Consider the following 8570-nt stretch of genomic DNA (forward strand, 5'->3'; position numbering starts at 1 on the left):
CATATACATGCTTGTAACGTCTAAACATCTTTTGCACTGTAATGAATGCTATCAGATGACAGAGAAAGCATTTTTAATTCCTTACTTTCATGATTTTTCACACAAAATGAAGGGATCGGGGATGAGTTTAGAGGAGTCAAATTTTTTTTGTGTTGTAAAATATTCTAAAATCACCCAAAGTTTAACAATAAAATTTCATAGAATCACATTTCATTTTTAAGAAAATATATATAAAACTCAGAAAAATAATCAAATCTTCTAAAAACTCAATCAAATCTTTCAAAATTCTAAAAAATTAAAATCCTACCAATTCCTTTAAAATATCAAGTTCAATACCCCTTCCTTAAAGAAAAAAACCATTGAAACTATTGAAAGATTTATTCAGTTATTTTTATAAGATTAAATTAGGATTTAAAATCATGAGAGATAAAAACATTTTGTTATGACATCAGCACACTTTTCTTTCTGCTCCCCTCTGTGTGTCCTTCACTGCTTTCCTCTTTGGTTATTTTACATTGGTCAATGGTTACTCACTTAATTTACTCTATTAGATGGTTATATCCTTCGTTCCTTTATTTTTGTTTTGGTTACGACACAAATTCACCACACAAAAAAAAAGACTATTCAAATTTTAGAAAAAAACATATAAACATGAGAAAAGTTAATATTCGTATAGTTAATATCTACAAATCAACTCTTTTGGGTCAATACGTCCCAACATTTTCCATAGACATAAGTGAATCAAAAACAATATAGGATTAATATGTTGTCACGATTAGCCCAAAAGTGTGAAGTAGATATACTACCTCAAGTTTTATGAAATGGAACCGTCTCGGATTTTTTCTGAAAGGACCTTGCGAAAGAATGAAAAATATATGGGACAATTGCATTTTGTATATTTATTTGGTCTTGAATGCAATATTAAATTTTATATTCGATATTTGAGAAACATGAACACTAAGGATACTGAAATTACAGTTGATTCTATTAAGATCAAACAAAAAACAGAAACCGAAATGACAGATGTAACCCGGAGAATGTCTGCTATAGATTTCTTTAAGGTAAATTACAAATTGACGTCAACTAGAAAACATAAAATATGTCTACTTTTTAATTATAGTTTAAATTTTAATTAAAAATTATAAAAAATAATTTGATAAACCTAACGACCAAATAATAACCACATAGACTTCTTGCATTGGAATAAAACAAATTTACGTATAAACGAATCAAATTAAGAGAGGAAAAGCTGATTAGGTTAAAATTATTTGATTTAGGATTTGCTTAAGTAGACTTCTCTGTAAACTATTGGTGGTTGACTTTGTTATGCCATCAACTATTAATTCCCGGGCGTTCGGTCAGAACCGAGAGAACCGAACCAATTATACCGAGATGTTCGCTTTCAGCAGCATCTGTGAAAGGATCAACAAATCGATCGGCGAAATTAATTTGGTAATTCGATTACCGGTTCGGTTCGGTTCGGCAGGACATAACCGATCAATTTTAATTAACCAAGTTATAGATACCTAATTTTCACTAACCCTAACCCTAATCACTTTCATTTCTTCCTCTACAACGTACTGCCTCTCTCTCTCTGGCAATAAGCGATTCTAAAACCCAAAAAAATCTCTGTCTCACACCTTCGTTTTCTCCATAGTTTCTCCTCTTCTTCTTCTCCATAATTTCTTGTCTCTACCGCCGAACTAATCGAAGAAGATGTGGTAAGAGATATTTCGCTAGGGATCTCCTTCGTCTCGTCGTCTTCGTCTATGTGGCTAACCTCTTCGTTTGTTTCTAATTCTTAGTCACTTCCTCAGATCTCACGGGCAAAGTGATGAGTTCGAGGCGGAAAGATCTCAGATCTGTTTTTGTGTTGTCGTCGGCAGAAAAAGAGGACACGACGGAGCTTGAAGACGGCACCAGATCTTCTTTTTTAGCCTTCGACTTGGGTTTACCCGGCGCGATTTTGGTCTAGATCGATTTTATCTCTCTCCTGCGGCTCTTCGTGGTGGCTAATTTCTTGTGCGGGGTTTCATGGCGAGGAGTCTCAGTAGCTGTTCAGAGCAGCTGCGGCGGTGGTGCACACTGACTCTGATAAGCTTAGTCTCAGGTAGGTCTCTGATGCTAGGACCTGTGTTTCTAAGTTATGAGGTTGGTTCTTCTTCTTCTTGTCTTCTTTTGTTCATTTGTTTTTGTTTTGTACCTCTCCCTCTGTTATTCTTCTTCACGAGTCTCTGATTTGTTTTTGTTTTGTTCGTCTAGCCAAGTGTGAGGGGTGAGAAGGTTTGCTCAGCCTGTTAGTGACCAAGCCGTTGGGAATGGAGTTATTTGTGGAGTCAGACCTGATCAGCAATCGTATGTATAGTTCTTCATTTCCTTAATTTCATAACTTCAAAAGTAATAAAAAAAATTTGATTCCTTAATTTTTTTGATGATTGCCTTGATCTCCCTTTTGATGGCTGCTGCGGTAGTGTCTTTAGCACTTGGGATAAAGATATAGAATCTGGCTCTTTCCACTTTGACAAGTGTCACGTCTCATAGCATAAGTCTATGCACTTTAACTTATACGAATTATTGTCTTGCTTGTGTGTTTACATACTCAGGTTGCTTTTTTTCACAATGAATTTGTTCATATGATTTACTTGTTGCTATGTTATTTCAGGTTATGGTTGATACTTTTATCGATGAGGATGATGTTTCAAGGAGACAAGGACATGCAGGAAGTGGAGAAGGAAACATTGGGGATGAAAACATAGTGGTTTTGGAACTTATTTATTCTTTTATGTGTTGTGTCAGTGTGTGATAATTATCAAAGTGATGGTTTTTTTATAATAACATGGATCCTATATTTGTTTCTATTATAAAATTTGTGTTTATCAGATTTCAAATTTTACAAAATTATGACTATTATAAAATTTGTACCAGAGTAGATCTTGTTTCTTTGTCGTTTGGGTCTGATGCTCTCTGTTTTACTTTCGTGTGTAATATCTATCTTTTAAATAATGCAGAGCATCTGTTGAGATGATTTGGGTGTAGAGAATGTATGTCAAATTAGCTATCTTTTTCCATCTTTCTGTCTTTTTCTCTCTAAGCCTTGAGGTCAATGCTGCAGTTTTCGTTGCGCGCATATGGGTAACTACGAATCAAAAGATAATAACCAATATTGACTATTATTGTTCAGGTCAACAATGCCTTACCCTATCTTCACCTTCTTCCCACAAACATTTAAGAAGTTTCTTTCTTTTCTTACTTTTCCAAATACAAACAAAACCAAACAAACCAATCAATAATCGCTTTTTGTAGAGTTGAAAACGAGATAAGAACGCAGAAACAAAAGAAAAAAAATAGACAGATTCGTCAACTTTTCAATTATACAGAGTTCACACAGAATTCCAACACGTTGACTTCCAAAATAAGTCTAAGTTAATGACTTAACTGTCTAAGAAAACCAAAAACTTGATTTCTCCATATGTATAATATATAATCATGTCTAAAACATATAGAAGCAAGTACATAGCATATATCAAAGAACACAACAAGAAAATTTTAAAAATTATTCACCAATTTACAATAAATTGGTTTTCAAATTATGACGACTTCATGTTGATATCAACATTTTAGACATAAACTGCCTCTATGAAGAGACTTCCCTTAAAGTCTATTTTGTGTGGTCTATTTTTGCAATTCCATTTTAATAAAGCAGACATCGTATGAAGTCTACTAGGATAGTTGACTTCTTTTTTTGTCTTCCTTTGTTAATTTTTTGGTCAGTTTTGCAATTAAAAACATATAACAGAGTAGACTTCTTAGAAAGTTTCAACAAATTAACTTCGATTACAGTCTACTCAGGTTATTTTTTGCAATTGACCAAACCATTGACTTTGTAGTAGACTTCTAGCTAACAAGTAGACTTCATCTATCCGTCAACTAGAAAAAGTAAACTTCATTGTGTTTAGTTTTGCAATTGACCAAGTTTGACTTTCGCCAATTAGACTACGTACGAAGTCTCCAGGAATATTGACTTCGTTTGCAGTCTGTCGTGGTCATTTTTGGGGTTGACCAACATTTTAATTTTTTAACAAGTAGACTTCTTTTGCAGTTAACTAATTAATTTTATATCAATAATATTACGGTCAATGCTTTTATATTTTGGTCAACCCCAAAAATAGCCACTATAGAAGTCTACTATTTTATTATCCTAAGAAGACTTCGTCTGGCAGTCATAACTAAAAAGTCAAGAATTTGGTCAATTGTAAAAATACACCTTAGTAGACTGCAAACGAAGTATCCGACGGAAAGATTATACTGCAGTTTGAACCATATTTTTTGTTTTCAAATGAAATTAAGAAGACTGAATTTTCAGTCTACGGGCTCGAATTTTTGCAAAATTGACCACATAGTAGACTTTACATGATATTATGACGGTTAGACTAACAAATGAAATCTAATTTCGCAAATCAAGGAAAATCACGATATCTACCGGAAAATAACCTTATCGGTGGTTGTTTCGCAATGTCAAGCACCGAGGACGTCGTCTTTAGTCACCACGGAAGAAACCCAGCACCAATTTAATCACTATCCAAAAATCATGACATATAACAAGATGAATGCACTTGCAAATTTTCTTAGATTAAAATGGAGAGGAGATGGAAGAAAATGAAGTTCTCATAGCATTAGGTGTTATTTAAGCTTACAAATTCAGGTTGTTGAATCTTTAAGAGCTTCAAATTTGGTTGTTCATGGTTGTTGGAAAATTGATGGTGGTGGCACAACCGTAAATAAAAGAAGAAGATGAAGAAATTCAAATAAATCAGAAATAATGACATTTTTGTGAGTACAATGAATAGTCGAAGATTTAATAGGGAGAAAGTGGCAAATGTTGGAGAGAGAAAAAAAGGGATCTAACATTGCAATTGACTCAAGTTAGGGGTCCAATTTTGCAAGCGTCCCAATATATATATATCATGATAGGCTTACCAAATATATTGCTAATAGATTTAAAATATATTGCAAGTAAACCCAAATACAGTATTTGAAAAATAGAAATGAAAAACGATACGTTTACCTTTTTCTGAGGTGATCGAGAGGCATAAATAAATAGCCATTAAGTTTCTGTCTAAAACGATTATTCCAACATCACCATTAAGTTTCTATCTAAAACAATGGGGATGAATTTTCTTGATTTACCGGAAGAATGCATCGCCGTTGTGATATCTTTCACCAGCCCCTATGACATTTGCCGTCTCTCTGCTGTCTCTAAATTACTTCGCTCGATAGCCGACTCGGACGCCGCTTGGGAGAGGTTTCTTCCCTCATATTCTCGTATGTATATCGATAATACTTTATCTAGGTTTTCGAACAAGAAGCTCTTCCTTTGCTTATGTGAATCTCCTCTTCTCATCGGCGATGGAAGAATGGTAATTCACATAATAATCTGTTCTCTTTGTTTGTCAACAATATGCCTTATGTGTTTTTATTTCTTTTATATATTGATTCTAGAGACTGATTGTTTAAGAAGAATGTGATGTGGATGAATGATGCACTCAATTAGTTGAACAAAATTTCTTAAGTTTTCTTTGAAATCTATATATGTAGAGCTTTTGGATGGAAATGAGAAGCGGGAAGAAATGTTGGATGTTGTCTGCAAGGAAACTAGAGATTACTTGGGTTGATAGTCCTGAATTCTGGATATGGATGTCGACTCCGGACTCAAGGTTTCATTAGTTTCATCTGCATTTTTTGCTTCTTTTAATCTAAATCTCTCTTGGTGTTGATTTTTTATTAGTTTATAACAGGTTTAAGGAAGTTGCGGGGCTTCTAGCGGTGTGTTGGTTTGAAATCCGTNTTTTAATCTAAATCTCTCTTGGTGTTGATTTTTTATTAGTTTATAACAGATTTAAGAAGTTGCGGGGCTTCTGGCGGTGTGTTGGTTTGAAATCCGAGGCAAGATAAGCACATCCCTTCTTTCCAAAGCTACCATTTATGGTGCTTACCTTGTTTTCAAAGAACAAGAAATGAGAGCCTTTGGATTTGAGTCTCTTCCTTTGGATGTAAGCTTTCGATCCACAAGAACCGACGCTTATAACGATAGAAGAGAGCTTCTTGAGTCAGGAATGCAAGAGTCTAGAGAGGATGGGTGGTTGGAGATTGAACTCGGTGAATATTATGTTGGTTTCGATGAGGAGGATCTCGAAATGAGTGTCTCAGAGACAAGAGAAGGCGGTTGGAAAGGTGGAATCATCATTCAAGGGATCGGGATTAGGCCAAAAGAAGTGTTGTGATTCAGTAACTCCCTTTGCAAGTGAATTGTAGTTTGTTGTGTAATATAAAGATAGCATATGTATACATCTACATTTGTCTTCTCATATCACTGTAATAGTCATGCATTGTCATAGATGATGCTTGATAATTGGAATATATATATATATATATATATATATTTATACATGCTACTTAGACTGTTGATCATGTTATCAAGACATTTGTATTTCTTTGTTTCTTTTTTTTTCGGCAAATCAAATATATTATATCATAAAGAGTTTTACATGATACAATAACAATTCATATACAACCATTGATACAAATAAAGGAAATTAAAATTAATTTCGGTAAAACAGTGGATTGACCATGCTTGCCCGAAGTCTTACAGGCTAACAGACAAAATAATCTGTTACATCTCCCTTTCACATACTTGTAATTGGCTATCACCTTATAGATGAAACTCCAAAATGTTTTTCGCATTATTCCAGTTAAAAAGAAAAACAGAAATGTTGCTTGAAATGATTCAGACTCTTGTCTTTTGAAACTCAATATGATGTGCTGGAATCGCCTTGCGCATTGTTGCCACTTAGTGATTATGATTTCCCTTTTCATAGAAGTAAAATTTTTCGACCAAGGGAAAGAGATAACATCTTTATCACAGTCACTGGCCACCTTTTGTCTTCCCATCACGCTCGTGTCATCATCATCCTCAAACAAAGTTGCCATCATAAATTTAGAACCATATACTCCACAACCCATATAATCAATTGACGAGATCAAATACTCCAACCAGGGTAATGAGAAAGCATCACCATCATCAGACATAGTAAACATCCAAAGAAATCCAATCTGATCTCTGATTTTGATTTCATCAAGTAGATTGATTCTGGGATCAAAAACCCATGAAGAACCTCCATTCCATTGGGTAAGAGGACATTCACCGGTTGATACCCGGAAATTCCACCGGAAACAAACTTTCTATAAAGAAAGACATCATGATTCCATCTAATCAACATAATAAGGTAGGAGCGACAATAGTTATATGGTGAATTTGTCAAGGTGATCATTGAAATCCCAATGAATTGATAAATAATCCAAATTAGGAATGGCTCCATTGGCGTGATCGAAGTCTGATTTGGAATTGATGGACACAGTCCCTGAAAAACCATCGTCGCAATGGGACAAGTTACGTGAGTTTGATAATCTCGATCTGCCATTATTAATTACTGAAAATCTAACAAAACTGTACAATAATTAGGGGAAGAATAAGCAATTGAATAAAGCAAACGATGATGGCCGACGCCGGAGAAGCTGACGCCGGCTGGGAACAGTGGAAAATGAAAATTTTGCTATGAAACGGTGGCTTTGGGGAAATCGTCTATGGTGAGAGAGAAAACTTTTTTTTTTATCGTATTTCTTTGTTTCTTTGTCATGAATTTTCTGTAAATTTAATTGGTTAATAATAATAACTATAAAAGTTATTCCGGTTTAATAATAAAATTTAGTAATCAAAATATACCAAAAAAAAACAAAAGAAAAGAAGCCAACACTGAAGTCGGATATGCAAAGTCAAAAACAAATTTCTATCATTAATTATGGAAATCAAACCATAGTGTGACGGTTCAATGGCGATTCTAATCCCATTAAATAATTGTACCTTCTTCTCACTCACACCACTCAAGAACAGAAGTTAAGATCCAACCCACCACAGTCTTGCAATGTAAAAACTAATCCTACGCTTCAACAGAAACCGAAGGAGCTCATTTCCAAAGAATAATGCTACACATCCTCCTAAGCTCCAGTTTAAACTCACACCCGTCTAAACTGGAAAATAAAATAAAATATCAATATTTTATATTAATCTCTAAATAAAACTCGATTATTATAAAAGGCGTTCTAATTGATTTTAAGAAAAAGTTAGAATCTTTTTAGCAATAATCAGATTTATTTTTTTAAGGATAAAATTGTGGATCATTTGCTTGATTGTTCAGTTCTCTATTTATAAAGAATGAATCCTAGTTATAAAGTTTTATGACTTTATATTACGAAAATGTTTTTTTTTAAATCAATTTGTTACATATTAATTCATCGTGTAGATTCGGTCTAATAGTCGAATTTTTCTTTTCTTTTATATCAGTACTATGCTGACATACCTGAATCAATGGACCAAACTCGTCGCTGGCCGAATACTCAAACTTTTCGATCTATTCTCGATTTAAACTGAAAACAAAAAAATGTTAAACCACTCTTCTACACAATCAGAAAAAAAAAAAAAAAAAAAAAAAAAAAAAAAAAAAAAAAAAAAAAAA

General features: G+C 33.7%; 2 long non-coding RNA genes and 2 pseudogenes across 3 annotated transcripts; 2 read left to right on the plus strand and 2 right to left on the minus strand.

Moving 5' to 3' along the window:
- LOC104706770 lies at nt 1521-3023 on the plus strand. Of its 2 annotated transcripts, none has more exons than XR_002033007.1 (4): nt 1521-1721; nt 1818-2151; nt 2263-2355; nt 2663-3023. It is a non-coding gene; the product is annotated as an uncharacterized LOC104706770 (long non-coding RNA). The 2 variants fall into 2 exon arrangements; XR_754475.2 differs by having other exon boundaries at nt 1535-1721; nt 1806-2151.
- On the plus strand, nt 5169-6281 carry LOC109126082 (annotated as a pseudogene).
- Nucleotides 6525-7495, minus strand: LOC104706771 (annotated as a pseudogene).
- LOC109126063 lies at nt 7831-8525 on the minus strand. The gene is made up of 2 exons (XR_002033132.1): nt 8415-8525; nt 7831-8085 (listed from the first exon to the last, which is right to left on the minus strand). It is a non-coding gene; the product is annotated as an uncharacterized LOC109126063 (long non-coding RNA).

The sequence above is a fragment of the Camelina sativa genome, chromosome 8, assembly GCF_000633955.1.
Source record: "Camelina sativa cultivar DH55 chromosome 8, Cs, whole genome shotgun sequence".
Taxonomy (NCBI): domain Eukaryota; kingdom Viridiplantae; phylum Streptophyta; class Magnoliopsida; order Brassicales; family Brassicaceae; genus Camelina; species Camelina sativa.